At 34.1% G+C, this 27,720-nt stretch overlaps 2 long non-coding RNA genes across 10 annotated transcripts; one reads left to right on the top strand and one right to left on the bottom strand.

Annotated features, from left to right (window-relative positions):
* The first annotated feature begins 4,349 nt into the window (after window positions 1-4,349).
* LOC132602982 (uncharacterized) lies at window positions 4,350-26,357 on the top strand. Of its 9 annotated transcripts, none has more exons than XR_009567910.1 (6): window positions 4,350-4,584; window positions 4,819-6,889; window positions 7,026-7,093; window positions 9,740-9,854; window positions 23,906-23,970; window positions 25,849-26,357. It is a non-coding gene; the product is annotated as an uncharacterized LOC132602982 (long non-coding RNA). The 9 variants fall into 9 exon arrangements; XR_009567914.1 differs by adding an exon at window positions 8,772-8,821 and having other exon boundaries at window positions 4,351-6,889; XR_009567913.1 differs by having other exon boundaries at window positions 4,352-5,095; window positions 6,085-6,889.
* Window positions 17,121-23,029, bottom strand: LOC132602983 (uncharacterized). The gene is made up of 3 exons (XR_009567918.1): window positions 22,003-23,029; window positions 18,159-18,618; window positions 17,121-17,290 (listed from the first exon to the last, which is right to left on the bottom strand). It is a non-coding gene; the product is annotated as an uncharacterized LOC132602983 (long non-coding RNA).
* Window positions 26,358-27,720: the final 1,363 nt, after the last annotated feature.

The raw sequence follows: 27,720 nt of genomic DNA, 5'->3' as shown, positions 1-27,720 counted from the left end.
ATTGAAAAGAGAGCACAAATTAACAAAAAAAAAAAAAAAGGTTCCCTCCCAATTATTTCCCTCTATTTTGTTTGGGCCTAAATTAAAGCCTTCTTTTCCTTTTAGAGGGAGTAGTTGGAAAAAATTAAACTGATGACTAAAGAGATTAGAGAGCCAAAAACCCTAAACTCTCAAAAGAAAGCCAAAGCCGTTCTTGGTAGAAAGGTTTGTCTTCTTCCTCTGTCTCAATCATCAATTTCAACTGGGGGTGGACACTGGGCCAATCCGAAATCCAAACCGAAATCTGAACTTTTAAAATATTTAGTTTGGATATTTGAATTATGAATTGGACTTCGGATTTTACTTTTATAATTTATGGATTTCGTACTACAGATTTTTGGATATCCGAAAATTCGAAATTTTTATACCTTATATCTAACCCTACCTATATCATATGTGTCCAGTACTAATAAGTCCGGTTTCTAATCCAATAGATTAGTACCTAAGGCCCTACCCATTAAAATATTAAGTCCAATATATAATTCTCAACTAAATCAAATATAATATCGGGCTTTCTTACTTCTCAAGTCTCATGTTAGTGTCACCCACAGTAGAGTTCTTTGTTATTTTTCCAGATGACTACTTACATTTTATTTTGTTCGTTTTCACTTTTCCAGAATGCTTTTATTTGGTATGAATTTACTATGTTGGACATGACTTGGATTTGTTAATCCTAATTTGAACTGGAACGCTTTTTTTCACTGAGCAATTAAGATTTAGATTTACTTTTGTGGAACTAACACATGAATTTCGTTCCTAATAAGTTTGCCTTAAGTCTTAAGAGTCAAATCCGAAAATCCGAAATATCCAAACCGAATGATCCGAAACCGAACTTAAAATATCCAATCTAATCCGGACTTATTTGAATTGGATTTGGATTGTAATTTCTTCAATCCGAAAACCAAATATCCAAACCAAAAATTTTATATCCAATAATTTTATATTCAATCCGATGATCCGAACGCCCACCCCTAATTTCAACCTTCACTTTTTAATTTTATTTTAGATTTCAATCACCAATTTCCAATCACTTTTCTTGTTCTTAGATTATCAACGTATATCCCTCTTAGCTACTTTAGACTGGAGTATCGTTTTTATTCAACTTTGGTTAAAAACTGCACTTCTTCAACGAATTCTTTTGTGGGTCTCAAAAGATAGTACAATTTTGCTTTCAAAAAGTTTCTTTCTGTTGCATGTTATTGGTATATTTTTTGCACCTTGTTTCATTTATCATATTTTAAAAGAATTCTTTAATTAATTAACAAAACAATTGTACAACACAGAAGGTATATCTTTTTTATCTTGGATTTTGTGCTTTGTTTTTTGTTACGTTTTCTTAAGATTTGTCTCGTACCTACAAAATAAAAAGAACTCGCTCGAAATTCAGTGTAATGGGTAAGAGATGCATATGATATCATTAGCTCTATTGTTATGGACCATCTCTTTTAATTGAATGTACTGATTTTTATTGCTGTGATTTATCTCTTCTTTAAAAAAGAATTATGCATCATTCTACTTATTGAGTTGTTTTGCTCATTTTTTTTTTTAATAAGAAATTATAGTCTCCTAGTTCTACTCGATTGTGAACGTTAGATGTAAACTAATCTAGATGTCTTTAAATATATATATTTGCATATATGTTTCATTATTTTTTGATTGTAGGATCAATTTGACCAATTAAAAAAGCAGCAAAAAAAAGGAGAAACTTCTTCGTGCATATGGCTTTGAAAAAAATACTAGTGAATATTTTGGTGGTAGAATAACGGAAGTATAAAACAGAAAGCAATTAAAATTGATCGGAAAAGAAGCGAACGATTTCGGAGAAGAAGTTAAAAGGGGAGCTAAGGAGTAAATTGAAAAAAGAAGAAAGAAACATATAATAAGATAGCAGAGTTGAGTAAACGATGGAAGAATTTCAATTGTTGGTTGCAAACGTAAGTAGCTTATTTATAGATTTTTAAATTACCAATCCAGTAAATATGTGATTTTTTGAGAAAAAAAATATTCATATTAACAAAAAAAACTTAAATTATTTAAATGAATACTTTATTTTATCATTTTTTATTTGTTTTCTTAGTTGTTATTGTAGCTTGTGGAGCAGTGACAGAAGCATCAAATTCGATGGGGACATGAAGAATTATTTTTTCTCTTGTAAAAGTATATTGATATGTTTGAATAAAGTGATGTTTCAGTATTTTAGATGACATTGTTGAACTTTTGTTACATCTTTTTTCTAATATATTGTATTTATTACACAATTGAAGATATTCTGCTACGATATTGTCTATAAATTTCATGTCAAAAATGAATTCTCAGCTACATTATATGGCTAACAATGTCGGTGGCAAATATTTCAATTAGTAGCTATGAAATTTTTGAATTTATAGCTAAACATACATATTATTTCCACGCATATGAGAATACGGATACATATTTTATTTTCATAGCAAATGAAGAAAATCTTTTGCTACAATTTTGTCTCTTGTGACAAAAAGTATAGACTTTTAGCTATGAACTTTTGAGTTGTAGCTAGACATGTACTCCTATAATTACCACGCATCAAAACATGGCTATAAATTTATGATTTTCGTAGCAAATGAAGATTCTTTTTAGTTATAATGCTATTTATTTCATAGCTAAAGGCATGGCCTCTTAGCTACAATATGAAAATATTTGTGGCAAATACTTTAACTCATAGCTATAAATTGTTTAGTTTGTAACTAAATACGACTGCTATTGCCATGAAACTAAGCTATAGAAATAGCCATAAAATTTGAGTTTGCGTGGCAAACAAATTAAATCTTTTGCTACAATACAACACCTTGTGGCAACAATATGAAGACAACTACAAATTTTGTCCGTCGTGGCAAAAGATTAAAATCACTTGCTATAAGTATATTTTTCGTGGCAGGAATTTTCTACCTTCGTAGCTACAACACAAAAAAACTCGTAGCAATAAGTAAATTGCTTAGCCACGGACCATGTAAAGTTTGTAGCTAACTTTTAGCTACGCTACATTTTGCTACAGATGCCACGGAAAAAAAATTGTGGCTAAAAGTTTTAGCCATAAAAAATTTCATCTTTAGCTACAACGTATTTTGTAACAATAGATCCCTTGTGTTGTAGTGTTCATTGTATTGTTACTTAATATAATGTTTGTTTTGATTGTTACTTAAATTTTATTGTATCGTATTGGCAAATTTATTGCCATGTAACAACAAAAATTTCCATTTATGTAATGATTGATTTGATATGATCGCATTTTTTCTTCTTCTCATCTTGCTCTTATTTATTAGTCTTTCCTTCCCGATTTATGTGGTACTTTTCGATTTTTAAGCGTCAATTTTGACTAATATTTGAATCTAAAGTGGATTAATTATTTTATTTATTATAGCCATCAATCCAGACTTTTACCTCCGGTGGTGATGAGGGCAAATTGAATTAGATCAATTAATATTTTAATATTAAAATTTAGATATTAAAAAACTATATGAAAAGTAATATAAGTTGCAACTTTTCTCATTTAATATGGTGATAGAAAATATCTTTTAATGTACCAGTCCAAGCTCATATAATTTGAATCTTGAAAATACGAGTGGAGGAAGTATTCAATAGTCCTCAACTACCCGTTACCATAATTTTTGTTTATTTTATACTCCCTCCGTCACATAATAAGTGTCACCTTAGCCAAAAACACGCATGTTAAGAAACTAATGATGCAATGTGAAGTTTACTAAATTACCCCTATATAATAAAAATAAACTAGTTTTTTCTTCTGATTAGAGCATGCACAAGTAATAAACCTTTTGACATTGAAAATCTCACAATACCAAGTTACAACGTAGCTTTTCCAATCATCATTTAGATGTTATTTTAACTTGTAGTTTTTGTCTAAGGGTAGAGTTGGAAAAATTAGCCAATTTATGTTTTGATTTCCTAAGATGACATTTATTATGGGATAATTTTTTTTGCTAAGGTGATATTTATTATGAGACGGAGCGAGTAATAACTCTATCTTGTATCCTATTTTCTTTGTAACCGTGAGTTTATGTTTTAGATTGTTCCCTGGCATTGTTAGACGAATAAATATAATTTATTCAAATGCTATATTCATCAAAATAATACGGTATAATACAATAAGATACATGAAACAATATATATATAATAATCATCCGGACAAGTCGTTACTGTTTGGCCACGTAGCTCCAATCACAAAGGACAGGCGAGTCCGGCATCGACACCAGCCAACCCCACAAAACCACTACACCTACACCCTAATATAATCAATATTCCTCTATATATCATCAACTTGATTTATAATCCATTTGTGTGTTATGTTATATTACAATTAGTCAACTAGTGGTTGTAAATAAAAAGTCATTTTGTATTGCCGCCATGCCACAGGACCCCATTATCTCCTTCCCTTTCTTTCCCTACATTTTCTCTATCTGGCAAAGTTTATGTAATGGGGTTCTTTCGTATGTGTTCTATCTCTATCCATTGCATGTACTAAATTAAAAGAAAGATTGTATCGAGAGGAAACAAGTTAAGATCTCTTTTTTTTTTTTTTTTTGTTCTTCTAGTGATACTACTAGTAGCAGTCAAGTTTAGGGTGTGAAAATATATGTTCAACACAATTCAAAGATAACCTTCAAACCCTAATCGTATCTCACAACAGATTCAATATTTAGACGTTGTGAATTCTTAGTTTTTGTGGTAAAGTTTTAAGGGTTTGTGTTGTTTTCTTTTTGTATAAAAGGGGTTTATCTTTGGTTTCAGATCTGATTTGGCATATGTATATGGTCATGTGAAAGGGTTTTCTTGATGGTGTGAAGCAAAAAGAGAATGGGAGACAGAGAGAATCAAGACTGACAGAAGAGAGTGAGCACACGCAGACAAATTGTATAAAGATTTATATCATTGTTATTTGCGTGTGCTCACTTCTCTTTCTGTCACCTCTCTCTCTATGCTTTATTTTCCCTCATTTCCTTGGTTCCACCACTTAAGAGGAGTGGAAAGAGTTCAGATAAATCTCGCCTTAAGATCTTATCAAGGGGTAAGGTTTGCGACTCTGCTCGTACGCCACCACTTCAGACTTCAGGGATTACATTTAATATGTTATTATTTTTATAGTATTTTATCATGGCTTCTTTACTTTTGTCACTCCTTATTTGACCTTTTTTGTCACTTCTTATTATATGTTGCTATTAATGTCTATTATTATTGTTGTCTTGGTACCTTTTCTTGAGCCGAGGGTCTGTCGGAAACAGTTTTCCTACCTCCCAAGTTAGAAATAAGGTCTACGTACACTCTACCCTCCCCAGACCTACCATGTGAGAGTATATTGGGTATGTTGTTGTTGTTGTTGTTGTTGTTATTTGACCCTTTTTTGTCATGCTTTTTCCTGAGCCAAGAGTTCGGAAACAGGCTCTCTACCTCCTAAGGTAGAGGTAAGGTCCTCCCAAACCCCACCGGGTATGTTGTTGTTGTTGTTGTATTGAATATGTTATCATTTTATAACAAATGATGAACTCCTATAAAAATTTTGTTTCCACTACTAGCAGAGGCGACTCTAAGTATATAACTCAACCTCTAATCAAATGCACCATTTAACTTTTTTATAGCATGTGTTCCAACATATAGTATTATACTAATTTTAGAAAATATATACATAAAATGTCTAGTTTTACAAAGAGACCATCTGTTTACGTGCTCCATTTTTTACCCCTAAAATCGCCCCCGGCTACTAACCATCTATATCATAATATTTGTTGAAGCAGCATACATGTAAGATGATGTATATTTTTCAATAAACTCTATATGTTTCTATCTCTTCTTGTGTTAAGCTAACATCCGTCTGAAGAAAATAAACAGTAAAGCTAAGCTATAGATGGATTACTGCTGATGGACACGACATTTCAATAACTTTATTGAATCTCCCCTTCTTTATCTCTATATATGACACCTTGCACACACACACAAAAGAAAAAGACACATTGCACCACAATATAATTGCCACTCAATGTAATATTTTTTTGAGATTAGACAGAAAAAAGAAGAAGAAGAAGATGAAGTTTATCAAAAATTCTGAGGTTCAGATCAGGTAAGTGTCTGAGGTTTTTGGGGTTCCTTTTTGTATGTAATAATTCTGCTAATTAAATATTGTACTTAGCGTGTCCTTTCATGTACTTATAATTATATCGCTGATTAAAGAGGACGAGTGTAGATTTGAGAGGTACGCCTGTTATACTGTTCTATCTCAACGGAAAATTAATTTCTTTTGCTAAAATCTAGAAAGAAAAAAAAAAAGAAGAAATCAACCACTGTTCTAGATCTAACAGAAAATTTTCCCGTTTCTTCTCTTTTCTTGGTTTTGCTCTTGACAATCTTGCTTTTTCTTGCTTTATTTTTCCTGCTATGGGGTGTAATCTGAGACTTGAAATGAGCCTGAAGTGTCATGATGACCGCCTTGAAGTACAATTTTCATCTATATGTGAAGGCTAGGCTATTATAAGTGGCATTGCTCTCACGATCCATTGCGATTGACCCTTTCTTACCCCGATTAAAGAAAAAGGACTAAAGTGAGCACAAACTTCCTGGTAAAAGGATTACTCTTTCAGAATATTTGTATTTACATTTAAAGATAGTCTTTTAACTTGATGAATCTGTGGATTCCTTTTTTTCTTTTTGTTGAGTATGAGGGATTTAGTTAAATTTATGTGGGTTCTTGTAATATTTTATGTAGGTTTGAATATGATTCTTATTGTTGATAAGATTTTGTTTCCTTTTAGAAGATATACACAATATCCAGTCTTTGCTATGAAGTGTGGAGAAAATTTTCCATGTAGAGGTTAGAATATTGGAGTACATCAATAATGAACTTTATTCAAGTTTGAATTTCATTTATTTTTTAAGAATCCATTAGTTCTTTGTTAAGAGTATGTCGCATTGTAATTACACTAAAATATTCTAGCCCCTATTGACAGCCATTAATATTGCCTGATGGTGGGAACATCAAGCAGCTTTTTGGGGAAATTAACTTTGCTTTATGCAGGTATTTTGATTAATCATTTCTTTTCTTTTGATTCCACTATATTGCAAGCCCTAAAATATCTTCGGATTCATGTAAACAATGCAAAAGTAGGGCATAATGGAAAAAAAAGATCCATGTAGATAATCCAGTAGATAGGATTAAGTTTTAGTACTTTAATAGAGGTTCGATTTTTTCTTGGAGTCTTTTGGTCTTGTGAGAGATTTATGTACAATCTAGAAATATGATAAAACTTCTCATACTTTTTTATTTTATTTTAATACTCCATATTGGACTGTTAATAAGTAGTTGAGTATTGTCTTACCTATCATTTCATACTAATAGTTTTAGAGCCCGTTTGGATTGGCTTACAGCTTAAAGCTGTTTGCAGCTTATAAGCTGAAAAAAATAAGTTGGGTAGTCCAACTTATTTTTTTTGGCTTATAAGTTGTTTTCAGCTTATAAGCCGCTTTAGATAAACTAAGTCAAATGGGTCCAATTATTTTTTTGAGCTTATTTTAAGCATAAAATGACTTTAAGCTGGCCAGCCAAACACTCAAAAAAGCTGAAAACAGCTTATAAGCCAACTTATAAGCCAATCCAAACGGGCTCTTAGTATTATCCTTGTAGGTCCTTGTCTTTTGGTTCCTGGTACTATTTGTTGTTGCTTGTACTATGATTATCAAATTATTTTACTTTGTATAGTATTTCACCATGCCTTTTTTTTTTTCCACCTTTCACCATGCCTTTTATACTGCTTTGAATTGCTTGTTCTTATCGCCAGTACTATTTGATTGCTTTTTTTACTATGTTTTTTATCCTATTATGTTGCTGCTAGTACTACTTATTATTACTGTTTATTATTCCGGATGCTTTTTCATCTCTCTTTGAGCCGGGGGTCTATCGGAAATAGCCTCTCTACCCGTCAAAAGGTTGAGGTAAGGTCTGCGTATACTCTACCCTCCCCACACCCCACCTGATGGGATTATACTGGGTATGTTCTTGTATTCCATATTGGACTGAGATTTACTTCCCCATATGTGGGATTACATGGGTATGTTATTTTTTGACTGAGATTTACTTAAATAAAGCAACGTTATTCATATAATTGGCCTCAATTTTTTTGGATTGAGACGCTATTTTGTTGTTATAGTGGTATGGTTTTCTCTATTATCAGGTGGGTGGATATGTTTGACACAATTGCAGACTTTTAGGATTGCAATGTTGAGCTGTTTTTTTCTTGAACATTCTACAACTATGAAGGTCTAAAAGTACACTGATAACTTTTGCGAATGTTTTTAATACATGTTCGGATATTCCCCCAACAATTGTCCAAAATTTTTGTGATGAAAATGATTTCACATTTCTCTTTGAAATTGTGTGGCTTTATCAATTCTGTATGTTAAAAAAAGTATAGATATTGTACATATGGATTATGGTGTTACTGAAGTGACTAGCGTATGAGCCTCGTTTGTCCGAATTCCGATTGATATCGATACATTTTGGATTAATTTGATATTTTGTGGACAATATGCACTCCTGATAGATGGCGCCTTTATCTTTTTAGCTCTTTAGAAGTATCATTTAAAAAAAAAATCTGGTCTCCTTTTTTATTTATTTATTTTTTTAGCAGTATCAGTTATTAGTTTATTTTAGCAATTGACCATTAGATGTGGCTTTATATGGTAATTTGACACCATAGGCATGTTGAGAGGGATGATGATGTTAGTTGTCACTATGGCGCTTTGCATGGTAAGTTGTTTATTGACTACCAATTTATTGGAGAACATGTTAGCTAGACATTTTGTGAGGACTTAGTATGTTTTAATTTGCTAGAAACTTGGTAGAGGAATAATGTTTGAACAGTCTAATTTTACATGACACATCTATAAATTCCAAGCTGGGGAGTCCTTTACACCTTATGCAATTTTCTTTAATGGAGAATTAGCAACTAGTATGACTTCTTACTGAAGATAGAGAGCTAGCAATGATTTCTCTCAACAATATTAAGGAATTAAAAACGTTTTTAATACTGGAAAGTGGGATATTTGCCAAATATTAGCCAATTCTAATGTCCTTGAGTGCACAACTTCTTTTGCCATCTTTGCTAGTTGCACTTGAATATGTATACTCACTAGTTTAGCAACACATTGACAGAAAAAATGTTGTCGTGCTTGCCTATCATTATATAAATCTGCCCTATTGTTATTTGTCAGTGAAGGTATATATAGTTGACGTCGACTTGTTTCAGACTTAGGCATACTATATTATCAAAGACTCATTTAAGGTACTCTTAAGCCTTGAAGCTTAGAAAAGCTCAAGGAAAGTGCTTCGTCTCGCTTAAGTTGCGCTTCAGTGTAGGCAAGACACTAAGGTGTGTGCCCATGAGTTCTATCTTGAAAGCAAAAGAGGTATTAATCGTTTAGGAAAATATTATAAATGAATCTTTTACTTTTTTCTTCCATTACGTATATATCTTTACTTGTTTCTTCATTGTGCCTTTGTTTACTAAAGCCTACACTTTAATTGCGGCTTTGCGCTTAAACTCCTAATAGACTTGAGTGCTTTTAAAAGCTTTTCACCTTTGACAACACTGGAGGCATAGTAATTGTTGTTCTGCCGGCCCTGATGTTGGTTGGTAACCAAACAACTATTGCTTGTACACTGCAGAACCTCAAGGTGAACTATAGGCATGTCGAGCATTTCATGTCAACGATAAGAATAAGCACAGCCAGAGCCAAGTGCATGAGGTTATATTGGCTTTATTGATTAACTTCTTGATATGGTAAGCCTCAATTGTGACCCCTTTTTGCTTTTCTCCCTTAGTGATTTGAATATAACTGGACTATGAGAAAAATTTTGGGGTTGTTGTGCGAAGATTTATGATTTGATTATCTAAGGTTTAGGTATCAGTAGAGAAATATAATCATCGCTTGAGGATCACCTTCAATTAGCTCTTACTTGAATTTGAATTATTATCTTCTCTCTCTCTCTCTCTCTCTCTCTCTCTCTCTCTCTCTCTCTCTCTCTCTCTCTCTCTCTCTCTCTCTCTCTCTCTCTCTCTCTCTCTCTCTCTCTCTCTCTCTCTCTCTCTCTCTCTAACTTTAACCACGAGTCACTATTTTATCTTCTCATTTATCTACGTGACATGTTTCTGGAATTTGAATTGTGACTTGTACAATTTTACTTGATCTTAGTATGTACTTGCCATTTTATGCATGCCTGAAATCTTTCAAACTCTAGCTAGTCATACTTCGAACTAAGTCTCTTGGAGTTCATTGATGTAATAACAAGAGTACAATGCCTGATAGCAAGATGATTCATTTAGTTTCTTTCACTTGGTTGAATCTGATGAGATGATAAATATTTGACCACTTGTTGTGAAGACCAGTGTAACGTTAATGGGACTTGCCAATTGTCGTATAAATTGTTCCGTCAATCCGTCTGTCAACTAAACTTCAGCCTTAGAATACCTAGTTATTTTACTTGTATATTAGGTGATTTACCAAATCTGGAAGGTGTAAAATCCTAATCAATCCTTTACTTAGCAAAACATAGATTTGGTGAGAAATGGATTAAACTAATTGACCTGTTATTCGATCATAAGTGAAGCGGATCTTAATCTGATGAGAATGAAAACCGAAATAAACTATATCTTGTTTCTGTTTGTGAGGAGAATGAATAAGAAGGAAAAAGTTCATCCATAGAGGATAAGGTTTTGAACAAAGTGACAGACTTCAACTACATCGAAGTCTTTGTTATGTCTGAAAGAAGAAGACCATCTCGGATCAGATTAACAGTTGTGATATTTTCAAACAGCTGTGATATTTTCACAAAATATACAGCTAAGATATTCTTGGAAACTTCCTAGCATAGAGTAAAGTATATTCTCAGAAAGTTTGTTATTCTAGCAGCCAACAGAAAGTAGACAAAAATGTATAGAATTTAATATTTATTTTTTATTTTTTCATTCATCTACTTGTATAAATCCACTGTTTGTGTACAAGGAATATACATAGAAAGTTCCCATCTACATTTCTTTATGGTATCAGAGCAGTAGATCTTAATCTCTGCATTTGATCTTTCTATTCAATTCTTCAGTCTCTTTTCATCACAAATTCTGAATCATGACGGGAGGAATCACTGAATCAACTGGTAAAACTCAAAATAACTCAAACACAAATGTTGGAAATGGACTTATTCCAGCAACTCTTTATTTCTTCACTGTTTAGATGCACCCGGCATGAACCTGGTTAACAACTCCTTTGATGGAAGAGGGTATCAGGGGTGGAGAAGATTAGTGCTTATTGCACTCTCAGCCAAAAACAAGCTAGGCTTCATCAGTGAGATGATTGCTGAACTGGTTCAACAACCCAGGATCATTCATCACAGATCAGATGTAATGACATAGTTACATCTTGGCTTTTTAACTCTTTGTCCAAGGACATAGCCCATTCTGTGATCTACTCCAGGACTGCAAAAGTTTTGTGGACTGATCTGGAACAAAGATTTGGACAATCTAATGGTGCTAAGTTATACCAGCTGCAAAAGGAAATCACATGATTAGTTCAAGGATCCAATAATGTGGCTGGTTATTTCACAAAATTGAAAAGGCTATGAGATGAGTTGGATTCTCTCAACTCAGACATTGTTTGTATTTGTGTCTGTGTTTGTAATGGTAAACACAAAATGCTCAAGTCTATGGAGGACCAGAGACTCATTCAATTTTTAATGGGTTTGAATGATGTCTATGGTTCAGCAAGAGAAAATATCCTAATGATAAATCCATTGCCAGGAATCAATAATGCTTACTCACTTTTGCTACAAGATGAAAACTAGAGGGAAGTCTATGTGAACCCTCAATTTTCTTCTAATGGTTCATCCTTCATGGCAAGAAATCAAAACATGGGACAACAAAAATTTGGGAACCAAACTCAGAGATTTGGTTACCCAACACAAAATCAACACAGAACTGGTAATCAGTATCAAGGGCAAAGGGCAAAGGACAACTGCTCAAAGGAACAATCGAACACAAAGGAGAATTGAGGTGAGAAGGAAAAAGTTTAACCCCAATGTAGCTTGCGGTCACTGTTTGAAAGTTGGGCATGTAGTAGATGATTGTTACAGACTAATTAGTTATCCAAATGATTTCCAATTTACCAACAACAACAAAGATGTTCAAGGGGAAATTAGAGGGAAAGCAACAGTTACAGAGGAAGAATTTTCTAACCTAAGCATTGCAAATGATGTAGTTGAAGCAAATGGGCTAAATCAGCTCAGTAAGGAACAGTTGACACATTATGCACATTTTCAAACAAACACAAGGTGGTGCATCAAGCAGCAACACATCAGAGATAAATGCAAATGCAGTTGCTGGTATAATTACTAAATATTTTGGAACCTGTTTCTTAGTTTACAACACTAAATCTTGGATTATAAACACTGGTGCTTCTGAGCACATGTGCTTTGATTCAAGTTCCTTTCTTAAACTTACACCTCTGCCTTTTCCTCTAAGTATCAATTTACCAAACTCTTACAAGATAACAGTAACAAATATAGGAACTATTAGAATCTAGCCCCATATTACACTCTATATAATGTTCTTTTGTTCCTTCTTTCAGATATAATCTATTATCCGTGCATAGGTTTTGTGTTCAACTCTCTTGTGCCCTCAATTTTGGAATTTCTAGGTGTGTAATGCAGGCCCCTTTAATGAGGAGGGTACAAGCTTTTGGTAAATCTAGGGAAGGTCTTTTTGTGTTGGAACCTACCAAGTCTAGAAGTAGAATTTTGTTACAATCATGTAGTTTCTTTACCAGAAGGAAAATTTTCTAGTCCTAGTTCAGTTTGTGTTCCTTTTTCTGCTAGTGCAATTTCTAATGTAGCCTTATGGCATGCAAGACTTCGTCATTTACTATATCCAGCAATGAAAAAGTTCAGTTTCATATCTTTTCCTTTTAATTGTATTTGTACTTGTGATATTTGTCCTCTTGCAAGGCAAACTAGAAAACCTTTTCCTACTAGTCAAATTAGTTCTACCAGAATTTTTGAACTAATTCATATTGATACTTAGGGACCTTTTAAGATTTCCACATATAATGGTTATAAGTATTTCCTCACTATCGTGGATGATTTTAGTAGAGGAACATGGGCTTACTTGTTGATTGTTAAAAGTAACGTACGCTTTCTCAGTTTTAAAGGACTTCTTATTAATGGTTGAAAGACAGTTTGATGTAAAAGTAAAGAAAATTAGATCAGACAATGCCATAGAATTAGGAAAAGGGATAGAGGAAGCCAGTTTTCTAAAATCACAAGGCATAGTTCATCAAACTTCATGTGTTGCAACCTCTCAACAAAATGAGATTGTTAAGAGGAAGTACATACATTTATTATAAACAGCAAGGGTGATAACAACACGGATAGCGGAAGACTATATATATATATATATATATATGATTCTAGAGAGAGAAGAAAACAAGTTCAAGCATTTGATACTTAAAACGTTATTTAATAGTGAAGGAAAGAGTTGAATCAATTAAAAAGAAGAAGAAAATGAGGGAGGGAACTCAAACGAGGAATCTTACCATTGAAGGATCCAAGTTATGGTTCAAAGTAGAACAAAAAGGGCAAACCCTAAAGAGAACTTCAAAGGTCTCCACAAGCCACAAGGCTAATATATTAATATTAATCAAACTTAGTTACAATGAAAGAAAACACCCTTTTATATAGGAGTCTAAAAAGGGCAAACCTTAAAGAGAACTTCAAAGGTCTCCACAAGCCACAAGGCTAATATATTAATATTAATCAACCTTAGTTACAATGAAAGAAAACACCCCTTTATATAGGAGTCTAAAAAGGGTTTTCATCCCCTTGAAACTATCAATGGACTAGTTAAACTACATTAAATAGGCTGAAATTTCCTAGGTGCCTAGAATACTAAAAATACTTTGTTCAATAAAGCTTTAAAGGTAGTCAAACTAGAGTAAATATGGTGCAATTTCCTAGGTGCATAGAACACTACAAACACTTTGTCCAATAAAGCATTAAAGCTAGTCAACATAGCATTAAATAGCTTCTAGAACACTCAATTGGGTTGTTGGACTTGCTCCTTCATTGGACAGATTTTGGGCCACAATCCAAAAGATCTACTTTGGGCTGGAGCTCTTCTTTCAAATGTAGACATGTTTTCATTACTAATTGAAGCCCAATAAAGCGTTTTGATATTTCCTAGTCTTCAATTGAGTTAAGCTTTCATGGATGCTATCATTCTCCCCCTCTTAAAGAACATTCGTCCTCGAATCTTGACACTGACAGTAGATTCTCCTTCAATGGATTTGAGCTTCTATGGTTGCTATCATTCTCTGCCTTTTAAAGAAGATTCACCCTTGAATCTTGACATTGATCTTCAACCAATAATTATAATAAGTAGGAAAACACAACAATCACTTGGTAAAAATAACACAAGGTTGTGACTATACTACCGTTTAACCCACTTAGTTTTATATGCACAAACACTCCTTTTAAATATCCAAGTATAGCATCAGCTAAGAGGAAAATGTAATCACCAACACAAGCACTAAAAACACAATTCATAAGCTCTTTAAACTGTAAAGGGTCATTAGCTAGACCAAAAGGAAAACATACCATATTTGCTCTTGCTAAATAACTTAACCTCACCATTAGATATACCATAATCAAGATATGGATCAAAAGTAATTTCCTTGAGAACTGGCTTGGAATGAACATGGAAAAAAGGATCTACAAAACAAGATAAATATATTGTGAAGTTGGAAACATGTGAGCAGTGAGCACTTATCCTTTTCCACATTTGAGCTACTACATTCTGCACCTTGCTCAAATTTCTCAATATCTAATGCATCAAAAGCTTCATGTGTCTCATTGTCTTCATGGATAACTTCATAACCTCTGCTTCTTTCATTGGAATCCCAAAGTGGACAAAAATGTACAGTAAACTCATGTTTAGTATCATCCCACAATGGGTTATCCCATACTTTAAAACCTTGACCAATGAGATTGTCTTCTTCAAGTGAAGTGTCATCATCCTTTACACAAGGTTCGTCCTTAATATTCTGCATGAAAGGAGACGTAAGACTAAAATAAGAAAGAGTTAGTTAATTGGCATATGAACAAGATTCATCCTCTCTCAATTTTCTTTTTTGTATTTGTTCACTCAACTTATCTCGTCCCTCACTTTCATCGCATTGTGGCAAATTCCTCACATAAGAAGAATAGTCAACAAGGTCATGTTCCCTCCAAATCTGAGCCACATCTCCACTTAAAAATCGGACCTTGTCAAATTGTAGTACAAGTTCAACTTCATTTGCCTACAAATAGATCATCAATTAGGTCATACCACATGAGATCATTAAGCTCAACCTTTTATTCCACTTGATGTTGCTTCCATAGATCACCGACATTTTCACCTTTCAAATCTTCTTTGAAGATAGAATCTCCCTTCAGTTGTTGTTCCAACACTTCAATGGGTTCTTCTTTAATAACCTGCACATTTGGAACATAAACACTAGAAAAAGAATGCATTAATTGGTTAGAGCTTGAACAAGAATCTTTCACACTTATGCACTCTAATTTTTCAATATTTTATTTTTCCTCATCTCTCAAATGCACTTGTTCACTCTCTATTTTACCTCGTGAACTCATTTCATTCAATTCTATCTACTCTTTTCTAGTTCTTGATAACTCACTCTTCACTTCCTCTCCTTTTTCCTCTCTCGAGTTGTCAAGTTGCTCACCCTTACTTCTCTCTTTCTTTTGTCTCTCCTCCTCGCTTTTGTTTGAATTGAAAAAGGATCCAACCGATGAAGAAACACTCCCTTGATTTTCTTGGAAGAATATGTTATTTGAAGTATCATAAGCACCCTCATACTTGCCAAGAATTCCTCTACTATCATTCGGAGGACTTCTAATATCAACTCTGATTTTTGGTATTTTACAAGCACTTGATGTGTCCCTTTGGTCCTTCTTTTCATATGCCTTGCGCTTCAACTCACCCTCTTTAGATGAAAGATAGTTTGAAGATGTTCTTGTGGGATTATGTTGTTTCTTCTTTCTTTCATCCCACTCATCATTTGCTTTCTTGATCGCTTCATAGAGTTTTCGTAACCAGTAAAAGGTATCTTCATCTCTTTCTTTTAATTTTTTTGTCTTCTTACTTTCTTTTGGCATTCATGGATGTAGCCATAACCTCCAAAAGACTTGCAAATTACTTAATTACAAACAAAATATTGTTAGAAGCAAAAGGACCTCACCAAAAGAATCAAACCATTACGTTTTATCACTCAAGTATTGGCTCTCAACACTCGTGTATCACACCAATAGGCTTTTACACTAAAAGAATCTCACCACTCTTGGCTTTTACCACTCAAGGACTGCTCCTCAAAGTTCTTCAATAAACCAACAACTCAAACGTTTCAAAGTAAGCTTCAAAGCTTGGTTCAAGAATGGATTTTATGTCAAACAAAGAAAAGGACTAGAAAACTATAATGGGCTGGAAACAAAGAAATACACAATGAAAATAAAGAGAAAAGTACAGAACAAATTGGCACGAAATAAAGAAATAGGCACAAAATTGCTAGACAACTCTTAAGTATGAATAAATACTTCAAGTATCTAGTAAGAGAACAAATAGAAAACTAAATGTAAGGAATAACCACTTTCAAAAAAAGATCTAAAACATATCAATGAGTTTTTATCCAAATGTGTTGTAATGATCTTTGCAATCCTCAAAGTTGTCATACCCCTACCAGGAGTATGACGGGCTCTGACTCGTAGGCTGGGAACCACATGACTTATCTATTACTTTGAACATTATAAACCATAACTCAAAGAACACCTGCATGCAGAAAAGGCCCAACATAGGAATATCCGATCATTCAGCACATATGTTCATATGCGGACCGACAAGGTCGCCACAACATAGTGTATATCATAAAGCCGACAAGGCTAACAGTAAAGTATCAAGAGCTCAAAATAACGCCGACAAGGCCACCAATATATTATACAACAATATGAACTGGTGAAGCTATAAAACATCTAATTGTACACACACGTCTACGAGCCTCTACATAAAATACAAATGATCATAAGGATAATACCATATAGACTGCAGCTCCGAAGTAAGTGGAGTGCTCCTGAGAATTCGCTGATAGAGCACCTATGGGTCTGATCCGTCTCCCTGCCTACCTGCGGGCATGAGCGCAGCGTTCACAAGAAAGAGACGTCAGTACGAATAATGTACTGAGTATGTAAGACATGAATAACAACATAATATAGATATGAAAGGGAACATGGAATAAGGGAGATAACCTGTACATCTGGATGCCTCATAAGGCGGTGTCATGCATGCTGAGCCTTTTACAAAAAACATTTTTATACATATATATAGTACCATTCCCGGCCATTAAGGCTCGGTGTCATATATATAGTATCATGCCCGACCATTAAGGCTCGGTGTTATCATCATTAGCCCGCGTCCGGGCCTCCCGCGTCCGAGGCAATATCATAACATGCCCACTGCAGTGGTGTGCACATCTACGTGCCATGCCCGACCGACTATAGCGCGGCGCGGTGTGAGAAAATACATACATATATATAAAACATGCATAAGAGCCCAATCAAAAGCCACAACTATATCGGAGTGACGTAAGGTCCGTAGCCTCCGATTATATTATGGATCAATCATCATCGTTTATCCCACCTTGAAGGAACAAGGGTCATAAGGTGAGATTACCAACAATGAAGGAAATTAAGAAATTGCAAAGTAAGCTCAATCACCTTATAATAATATAAAGCTCATGTACTTGGAAATCTCTATGAATAAAACCATCGCATAATAACATGAAATCCGTATGCCTTGGAGCTTTGATAAATAAATCCCTCATAATCATCGTCATGGTTATCATAATTTTTTTTTTCATCTTTAGCACCATAAAAACTTTAAGAATCATGAATCTCTAACATTCTTGGAAATGAGGATTTTTATAGAATTCATGTATGGGTTGGTAGGAAAAGAATCATGCCTTTAAAAGAAAGAGGAATAGCCTTAACATACCTTGGAGATCAATTCTCTACTTCTCCAACTCACTTCCTGTCTTGTAATTTACTAAAGTTTGCTTGTAGTCTCGTAATCTACATATAAAACAATTTACACTGTTGTTAGGCTCATCCTCATATACTCGTCTTAAGCCTTCAGTTTAAATCCATTTAGAATCTGTCGAAATTCGGGCAGCATCTCCCCTGTTTATATGCCTAGCCTGAAATCACAATACCAACAACCAACAACAATAACGACAATACCAACATCAACAACAATAATATCAACACCAAGATGCTCCATAAACATCCCACACGATGTTTATTCAATTTCTCCATCAACAATTCATTATACGATCATTTAATAACTCTATCTCCGTAAATAAACTGAAATTAATATTAATAAGGCGAGATTCATACATTATTCTTGCTATAGCAGCATTATCTTCAATATTCACTTTGAATCCAAGCCAATTCCACTGCAAAACGATACTATAATCACACTACATGTTATTCGGACCTTGATTAATACTTTGTAACTTGAAATTACTCAAAATCCTCACTTTTATATGATATATAGGCTCTCATATGTTTGATGAACTTTCAAGAGCATTTGGGAAATTTTTTGTGAAGAAAAAATGGGGTTTTGCCCCATATATAGTATGCTAAAGTCGGCAGCACTGTAGCAACTACTGTAGCACCACTGTAGCACCGCGACCTACTCTGTCCGCCTAACTTGTAACGTCCATAATTATCTACTCCGACGTCGTATCGATGATCAGTTTGTTGCGTTGGAAACTAGACTCGACGAACTTCATTTTAGGATTTTGAAATACCTTAAAACTCCTAATATACTAGGAGATATACCCCTCCAAATGTGACTAAAAATCTGCCCAAAATCCTGTCAACTTTTTCCAAATTTTCGTCAAACTTATTTTCTTCGATTTGTTTGATCCCGAAACTCACCATACATGATATTTATCACTAATCATACTTGATAATGGTCATGTCCTTTGGTTTCTAAGGTTGTCCTTCCCGGTTACAACTTACAAGATCATAATTCATCCTTTACTTAAACAATATACTTAATAATGCTTTGTTCCTTACACTCCAAAGTTGTTTTACCTAGCTATAGCTCGACATACTTACATTCAAATTTAACCAGTGCTTCTTTGAGATACGGGGTGTAACACTGAAAGTGCAGGGTGTAACAAAAGTGACTTTTGAGTTCCTTGATGAGCAAAAGTCAAAGAATCTTTAAAACTAATGGGATTTTCAAGAGATAACAACCACAATGGACCAATAATTTAGAGTCACCAAATCACAAGATAAAACATCGAAGAAATCAAGAACAAGTAAAGATAACTTAGAGAGTACTGTTCACGACACTGTTCACTTGAACAGACTTTTTTGGTTACTATTCACGTGCTACAGTACTTTTTTTTTTTTCCTTTTTTCAGTTTTTTTTTAATCTAGAATTCAAATCAATAGATCGGGTGAGTATAAGAATACCCAACCATCCAAAGCTCTTATACCACTTGATAACAGCACGAATAGCAGAATACTTTAGAATTAAAAGTTAGAAAGGGGAAAGGATTGATTCATGAGAGAGAAGAGAACAAGTTCAAGTATTTGATACTTAAAACGTTATTTAATAGTGAAAGAAAGAGTTGAATCAATTGACAAGAAAAAGAAAATGAGGGAGAGAACTCAAACGAGGAATCTTACCATTGAAGGATCAAAGTTACGATTTAAAGTAGAACAAAAAGGGCAAACCCTAAAGAGAACCTCAAAGGTCTCCACAAGCCGCAAGCCTAATATATTAATCAAACTTAGTTACAATGAAAGAAAACACCCCTTAATATTGGAGTCTAAAAAGGGTTTTCATCCCCTTAAAACTATCTATGGACTAGTCAAACTACATTAAATATACTGAAATTTCCTAGGCGCCTAGAATACTAAAAATACTCTGTTCAATAAAGCTTTAAATGTAGTCAAACTTGAGTAAATATGGTGCAATTTCCTAGGTGCACAGAATACTACAAACACTTTGTCCAATAAAGCATTAAAGGTAGTTAATATATCATTAAATAGCTTCTAGAACACTAAATTGGGCTATTGGACTTGCTCCTTCATTGGACAGATTTTGGGCCACAATCCAAAAGATCTACTTTGGGCTGGAGATCTTCTTCCAAATGTAGACATGTTTTCATTACTAATTGAAGCTCAATAAAGCGTCTTGATATTTCCTGGTCTTCAATTGAGTTAAGCTTTCATGAATGCTATCAAAGGGCCTTATTGTTTCAATCAAATCTTCCTAAAGCCTACTGGGGTGAATGCATATTGACTGCTACACACTTAATCAACAGAATTCCTTCTAATGTTCTTAAGGGAAAGACTCTTTATCATCTTTTTTTTGGCAAATCACCAAACTATAGTAACTTAAGAACTTTTGGGTGTCTATGTTATGCTTCTACTTTGAAGGGGAACAGAAATAAACTTGATCCTAGAGCTACAGCCTGTGTGTTTCTGGGCTATCCACAAGGTCAAAAGGGATATAAGTTGCTTGAACTGTCTACTAGAAAAGTGATTGTGTCCAGAGATGTGCATTTCCTTGAAACTATTTTCCCTTTTTTCTGATCTTCTACTGTTTCTCCAACCATTTTTCCTAGATAGACACCTAGTTTTGAACAAGATATGTCAATTTCACCATCTACCCTTTCCATCTCTAATCCTAGTCCACAACCATCTAATCCTCTTATTTCTTAATCTATTCCCCAATCATCTCCTATTATTGACCATACTACCCAATCAACTCCACCATATGATTCTTCTCATCAAAATACACCTAATGCCTCACCTGCACCTATTCCACATATTCCACACATTATCCCTACTCTACCAACAAGGCAATCAACTAGAATGCATAAAACACCTGCATATCTAGATGATTTCATTTGTAATCATGTTTACCTCACAAATGTCTCCAAAACTTGCTTTTCTCAACCCTCTACCTTTTCTTTTGGAGCTTTGTCTTTACCAAACCAACAACTATAGGGATCCATTACTACTATTACAAATCCTACTGGTTATAATCAAGCTTCTCTCCACCCTGGATGGAAAGAAGCCATGAACAAGGAACTGCAAACATTAGAGGACAACAATACTTGGAAGGTGGTTATTTTGCCTATTGGAAGAAAGGCTTTGCCTTGTAAATGAGTGTATAAGTTCAAGCAGCATTCAAATGGTTCTCTTGAAAGACTAAAAGCCAGACTAGTTATCAGAAGAGACATACAAGCGGATGGTTTGGACTATAATGAGACTTTTCCCCTGTTGTTAAGATGACAACTATCAGATGTCTTCTAATAGTTGCAATCAAAAGGGGTTGGCCTATTTTCAGGTTGATGTGAACAATGCATTCTTGCATAGAGATTTTCAAGAAGAAGTCTACATGAAATTTCTAGCAGGAATGCTTGCACCTAGTCCTAATCATCTTTGTAGGCTAAGAAAATCATTATATGGGCTCAAGCAAGCTTCAAGACAATAGTATTCCAAACTTGTAGGTGCCCTAAGTTTCAAAGGTTACTGTGCTTCTTTGAATGACTACTCTTTTTTTTAAAAAAAAAGAGGAAACGTCATTTCAGTTATTGTTGTCTATGTTGATGATATTCTCTTCAATGGGAGTGATCCCTTAGAGTTTGAAGCAATCAAGCTTTTTCTCAATACTGAATTCAAAATCAAGGTTCTAGGTGAATTACTCTAATTTATAGGGTTGGAAATTCTACGAGAACCACAAGGATTTATAGTAAGTCAAAGAAAATTCACAATGGAACTATTACAGGAGTTTGATTGTGACAATTTACCTGTAGTTTCATCTTCTCTTGATCCTTCATCAAAGATTTGTGCATCATCAGGCCCTTTACTTGCTGATCCAACAATCTACAGACGAGTTGTTGGAAAACTCAATTATCTTACCCATACAAGGTCGGACTTGTCTATTGCAGTATCGACTTTGAGTCAATATATGCTACAACTTTGTATGGGTCATTTCATGGCTGCTTTGCGTGTATCGCGTTATCTACGAGTTAATCCTGGTCAAGGTTTGTTCTTTAACTGGATCCATCATTTTCCCTCATTGCCTTTTGCATTGCCGACTGGGCATCCTGCAAAGACACACGCAAATCTGTCAGTGGCTTATAAGCTTAGGAGGAGCACCTATTTCTTGTAAATCGAAGAAACGCATTACAAGAAAGTATAGAAATGGCAACAAAAAATTTAATATTTGGCAACTACTTAGTTTATTGTTGGCAAATGATTTTTTTTTTTGTTGCCAAAGAATTTAATTTTGTTGTCATAGTATTGGTTATTGTTGCAAAAAGTACTTTTAGCAATAAAAAAAAAGTTGTTGCATGTTGCAATAACAACCGTTGGGAAAAGTAATTTTGGCAACAAAAAAAAATTGTTGCCAAAAGTACTTTTTGCAACAAAAATAATTTTGTTGCCAAATATATATTTTCTTGTAGTGAGACTTCTATTTCCTTGTCCTCAGCTGAATCGGAGTATAGATCTATGAGAAGGGTTACAACAGAACTTACCCGGTTAACTCATATTCTTGAATATCTTTCCATCACTCCATCTTTGCTTGTTCCTGTTCACTCTGATAGCAAGGATACTATACACATTGCTCGGGATCCGGTCTTCCACGAGAGGACTAAGCATGTTGAACTCGATTGCCACTTCGTACGGCAACAATTTCTTTCAGGTTTGATAACACTCTCTTTCGTACCATCGAAAGCTCAACTTGTCGATTTGTTTACAAAAGCCCTCTCCAGTCCATCTCATCATTCGATTTTATCCAAGTTGGGAGTCACTTCTCTCCTCTCCACCTTGAAAGGGGGGGGGGGGGTGATGAGGATGAAAGTCGAAATAAACTATCTCTTGTTTCTGTTTGTGAGGAGAATGAAGAAGAAGGAAAAATTTCATCCATGGAAGATAAGGTTTTGAACAAAGTGACAAAGACTTCAACTACATCAAAGTCTTTGTTATGTATGAAAGAAGAAGAAGAAGAAGAAGCTCTTGGGCCATTGGATGAACAAGAAGAAAGCATTGGGACACTTATTCTTTAGCCCAACAAAACAAAACAAGAAATGGGACCAACAAAACTGAAGCACAAACAGGCCATCTCGGATCAGATTAACTGCTGTGATATTTTCACAAAATATACAATTGTGATATTCTTGGAAACTTCCTAGCATAGAGTAGTGTATATTTTCATAAAGTTGTTATTCTAGCAGCCAATGGAAGTAGACAAAAATGTATAGGATTTAATATTTATTTTTTATTTTTTCATTCATCTACTTGTATAAATACACATTTTGTGTACAAGGAATATACACAGAAAATTCGCTTATACATTCCGTGCTTTTAACCCAACTCAAGCCAAAGAAAATTATTCAATGGTCACCGTTATCCGCTTTTGGTCCCAAATCTTTGGGGTTGCTTTTCCTATAAACGTTGGTTACATTTCTTTATGTTATTTGTACTAGTAACCGGTTTATGGATGAGTGCTCTTAGAGTAGTCGGTACGTTTCTTTATAATCAAATAGTTATGTGGTGTTTATCATCTATTGCTGCCTTAGGTGAACCTTATCAGCTAAAGTATTTTGCTTACACAAAATTGTCGATTCCTTTTCATTGCATCCACCTTCTGCATTTGCATACATGAATTTGAATGCAACTTCTGAAATGCATTCCGTTTTATAGCAGGCTTGGGTCGAAATACTGAAATACATGGATAAAATTCAGCGCACCATTGCTTCAAATATAATAAGGTAAGCGATCCATTCTCCTCCACTATTATTTTGGTTACATATCCCTTGCTTAAAGCTTCGGGTGTTTGGGCATGCTATTGTGTTTTTCACATTTAAAGCAATGTCCTAAAGATTATTGCCTATCAGAAAGGTTGTGGTTTGACAAAAAAGTTTAACCGGAAAAAACTTGGTGCTTGTGATTTGTCGGTGTTACCATCATTAGTGAAATAAAGGTGGACCAAAGGTATGAAAATATGAGAACAGGTTTGTGGAACAATTTGCAAAAGAAATCAATAAATTGGCGTGGGCTAGCAAATAATATGTAGTTGATTTGTCTGTAAAACATATGTAGCTGCAAATAAAATAGAAAACTGAAGTATGGAAAATTCCTTTTATCATCTCTATTGGGGTTCAACCAAGAAGCGAGGATGCTAGTACTATATATGGATCCCTATTATGGAATGATCCGAACTTCCATTACTCGACTTGAAATAGTTGGAACTTCTAGCATCTATTACGGAGTTAGTTGTTACAATTAGGAAATAGAAAAAATTTCGTTAATTAACCTGAACTTGGAACTGGATATTCATGTATTTGGAAGTTGTCATTCGATAATATATAGGCAATCACATAACATAGCAAAGTGTTAGATAATCCGAAATTTGAATGGTTCAAGAGTTGAATCACATAAAGAACTACCCAATCTAGTTGTGGCTTGCAACTTATCATGGTTGCATTTTTATAGGTGGCATAGAGGTGGCAATTAGCTCATGAAAACATGACCAGCCCCACCCGTTGGGTCATTTATTAACTCAGTTCATTCTGATCCTTCCAAATTTGTCCAACCTGCCCATTTGACACTCCTAGGTGTGATTGTGATCTTGCCTTGTTAGACCCGTGTTCTCTTCGTTCACCAAATTCGAATATAAGCAGACTTGCTGAATACCTTTTTTTTCATTTTTTCATTTTATTTTTACGGGAACCACCCAGCTTCCAAACTCGGATCTTTAAACCTATGTTTGATCAAGCAACATCCCCTATTCAAGTTTTTCAAATGTAGTGTATTTTTTATAAGTTGAATTTATATTTGAGTTTGTTATCTCTCCTGTTGGTTTGGTTGATGTTTTTCTATTTCATTTTCAAATGAAGTATTCAATTAGTCAATGATGCACACCTTATCTCCTTATTATTTGTCTGCCTTTTACTGAATATGAAGTTGAAATGAGTCTTTTTCTTTTTTCTTTTTTTCTCAGTTTCTTTTTGAGTTGTAAATAAAATTCCCCCCTTTGATTTTTCAACTTCTTTAAATTGTAAACGCAAAAGTAATATTTTCTATAAGAAAATTTGCAGTTATAATCATTAGATCTTGTTGATAGTTGTAAATTTACCTTTCCTTGAGTACTATTTCTGACCCCTGTTAAAGAGTGCAATCTCTCCTCTCAATTACCTGCCTCTTTGAGAATTAAAGAGTATAATTGTTCCCCTCAATTACCCCAGTTTCATGCTAACAAATTACTTGGCTAGACAAATTGAAACATGTCGCTTGATTATATTCAATTACAACCAAATCCAATTAAAAGGTGATTTTAAACAGGTTTTATATCACAAATCTGAATTTATTGGCACATATATGGCTGTCGCTATTACACAAGGGCATATTTACAATGTCTAACCGGAAGGAACTTTGATCTTAATTTTAAAATTTTTTGTAGATTTAAAGGGTAAGGGACATTATCAAGTTGATTCTATTAAGAACATTGTTCTTATGTGTGGAAATGTACTTTTTTTTTTTTTTGTTTTCAATTTCGTTTGATGTTTTCATATTTTCCAACCTCTTGTAGGAGTTTCAAACAACTTTGGTGGTGCTGATTCTTTTTTCTTTGTTAAATCTTCCCTCAGATCAGCGTGGAAACTGAAGTACCTCATCGGGTGCTACCAGAGAATTATATAGTCGATTTCAACTTGTTTGGTATTGAGGCATACTTACAGTTGGTTGGTGTACAATATCAATAATTAGTAGTGATGGAGATCGAAGCACAATTTTAGTACCTCGAAGATGATTCGTGTCTAACCAAGTTGAAGGACTAGTCAGAGGGTTCAATTTCTAGATTATGGTTGCACTTGTGACTACACCAAACGTACCAAGCACGCATAAATAATATGTTACACCAAGAAATTTTCTGAAAGGAAAGATCTATCCCGTCCGTGTTCATGTGGTAGCATTTTTTTGTGTTTGTAGATGGGAAATTTCGTGTCTAACCAAGTTGAAGAATTAGCTATATGAATTCTCTATGTACTGTGTTATGAATTCTCTGTACCTGTACTGTTTTATGAATCATCTATAATTATATACTTTAGGAACTCTTGTAAAGATTACTATATATAGGTAAGATCATTTATATCTGAAATCTCGTAGTACTATTCTTATAATTTTAATTATGTGTCATATACAGAAAGAGTGAAATAAAAAAATTTCATTGAAAAGAAATGTTTACCTATAAAATGCAGTTAGTGATTATGCTAAGGAAATTCTCGAAGCACTTCCTAAGCTTGGTCTCCTCTTTAAGCAGTACATTTTAAACATATTAAATTGAATATTCATAGAAGTGTTAAGGACTAAATTGGAGGTACTATTTTCAGAGGGATTTTTACAGATGAACAAGAAAATTGGAGCTTCAAGGGCTATCTTTAGCAACGAAATGGGTTATCAAGAACTAGAAGTGGAGACATATTGTCTACTTATTGTTCAATTTATTAAAAAGGAGGAATATACAATGTTACTTTCTTATCGTTATTATTGAATACAAAGTGTTTAGCGGAAACCAACAAAGCTACAATTGAACATACTTCCTCCGTCCCATAATAAGTGTCACCTTAGCCAAACTTTTTTATCCCATAATAAGTGTCACCTTAGGAAACCAAAACATAAATTGGCTAGTTTCTTCCAATTCTACCCTTAGACAATAAAGTAACATCTAAATGATAATTGAAAAAGCCACATAGTAACTTGGTATTATTGGATTCCTAATGTCAAAAGATTTGCTTCTTGTGCATGCTCTAATCAAAAGGTAAAAGTAATTAATTTTTATTATATATGGGTAATTTGGTAAACTTCACATTGCATTATTGGTTTCTTAATATGCGTGTTTTTGACTAAGATGACACTTATATGGGACGGAGGGAGTATTTGGATAGAGACGAATAAATGCGCTCAACTTTCTGGATTTCTGACAAATAAAGGTCATAAACATAACAAATACTTGATAATTTGAGAAGTTGCAACCAAGGAAATGAATTTTCTTCCCTGGTTGATTCAACTCAGGTAATCATGAAATATTTTAACACATTTATTATCTTTCCCCGTATACCAAAGAAATTAAAAGAGCATCTAGAATTTCATAGTGACTAGCGATTTAGAAATTAGAAGCTGTTCTATGAAGAAATTAGAGGTACTGGCAAATCAATGGACTTGGTTTGTTTTTTCTGCATGTGGATGTAAATTTTTTTATCAAGAGAGAGGAGTGGTTGAAAATTCCACATTTCATTTAGAGATAATTAAGCACGAATTGTCAATACGTAGTTCAGTAAGGAGTTGTTTGGTTTGATAATAAGTTACACTAGAATTAGGGGTGTACAAAGTAAACCGACAAACCGCACCAAACCGATAAACCGAGTCAAACCGAGAAAAAAACCCGACTAGTGGTTTGGTTTGACTTGGTTTGATGTTGAAAAAAAAAACCCGATCATAATTGGTTTGGTTTGGTTTTAGCT

This window comes from Lycium barbarum, chromosome 7 (assembly GCF_019175385.1).
Source record: "Lycium barbarum isolate Lr01 chromosome 7, ASM1917538v2, whole genome shotgun sequence".
Lineage (NCBI taxonomy): Eukaryota > Viridiplantae > Streptophyta > Magnoliopsida > Solanales > Solanaceae > Lycium > Lycium barbarum.
This window is presented reverse-complemented; position numbering and strand designations above follow the sequence as displayed.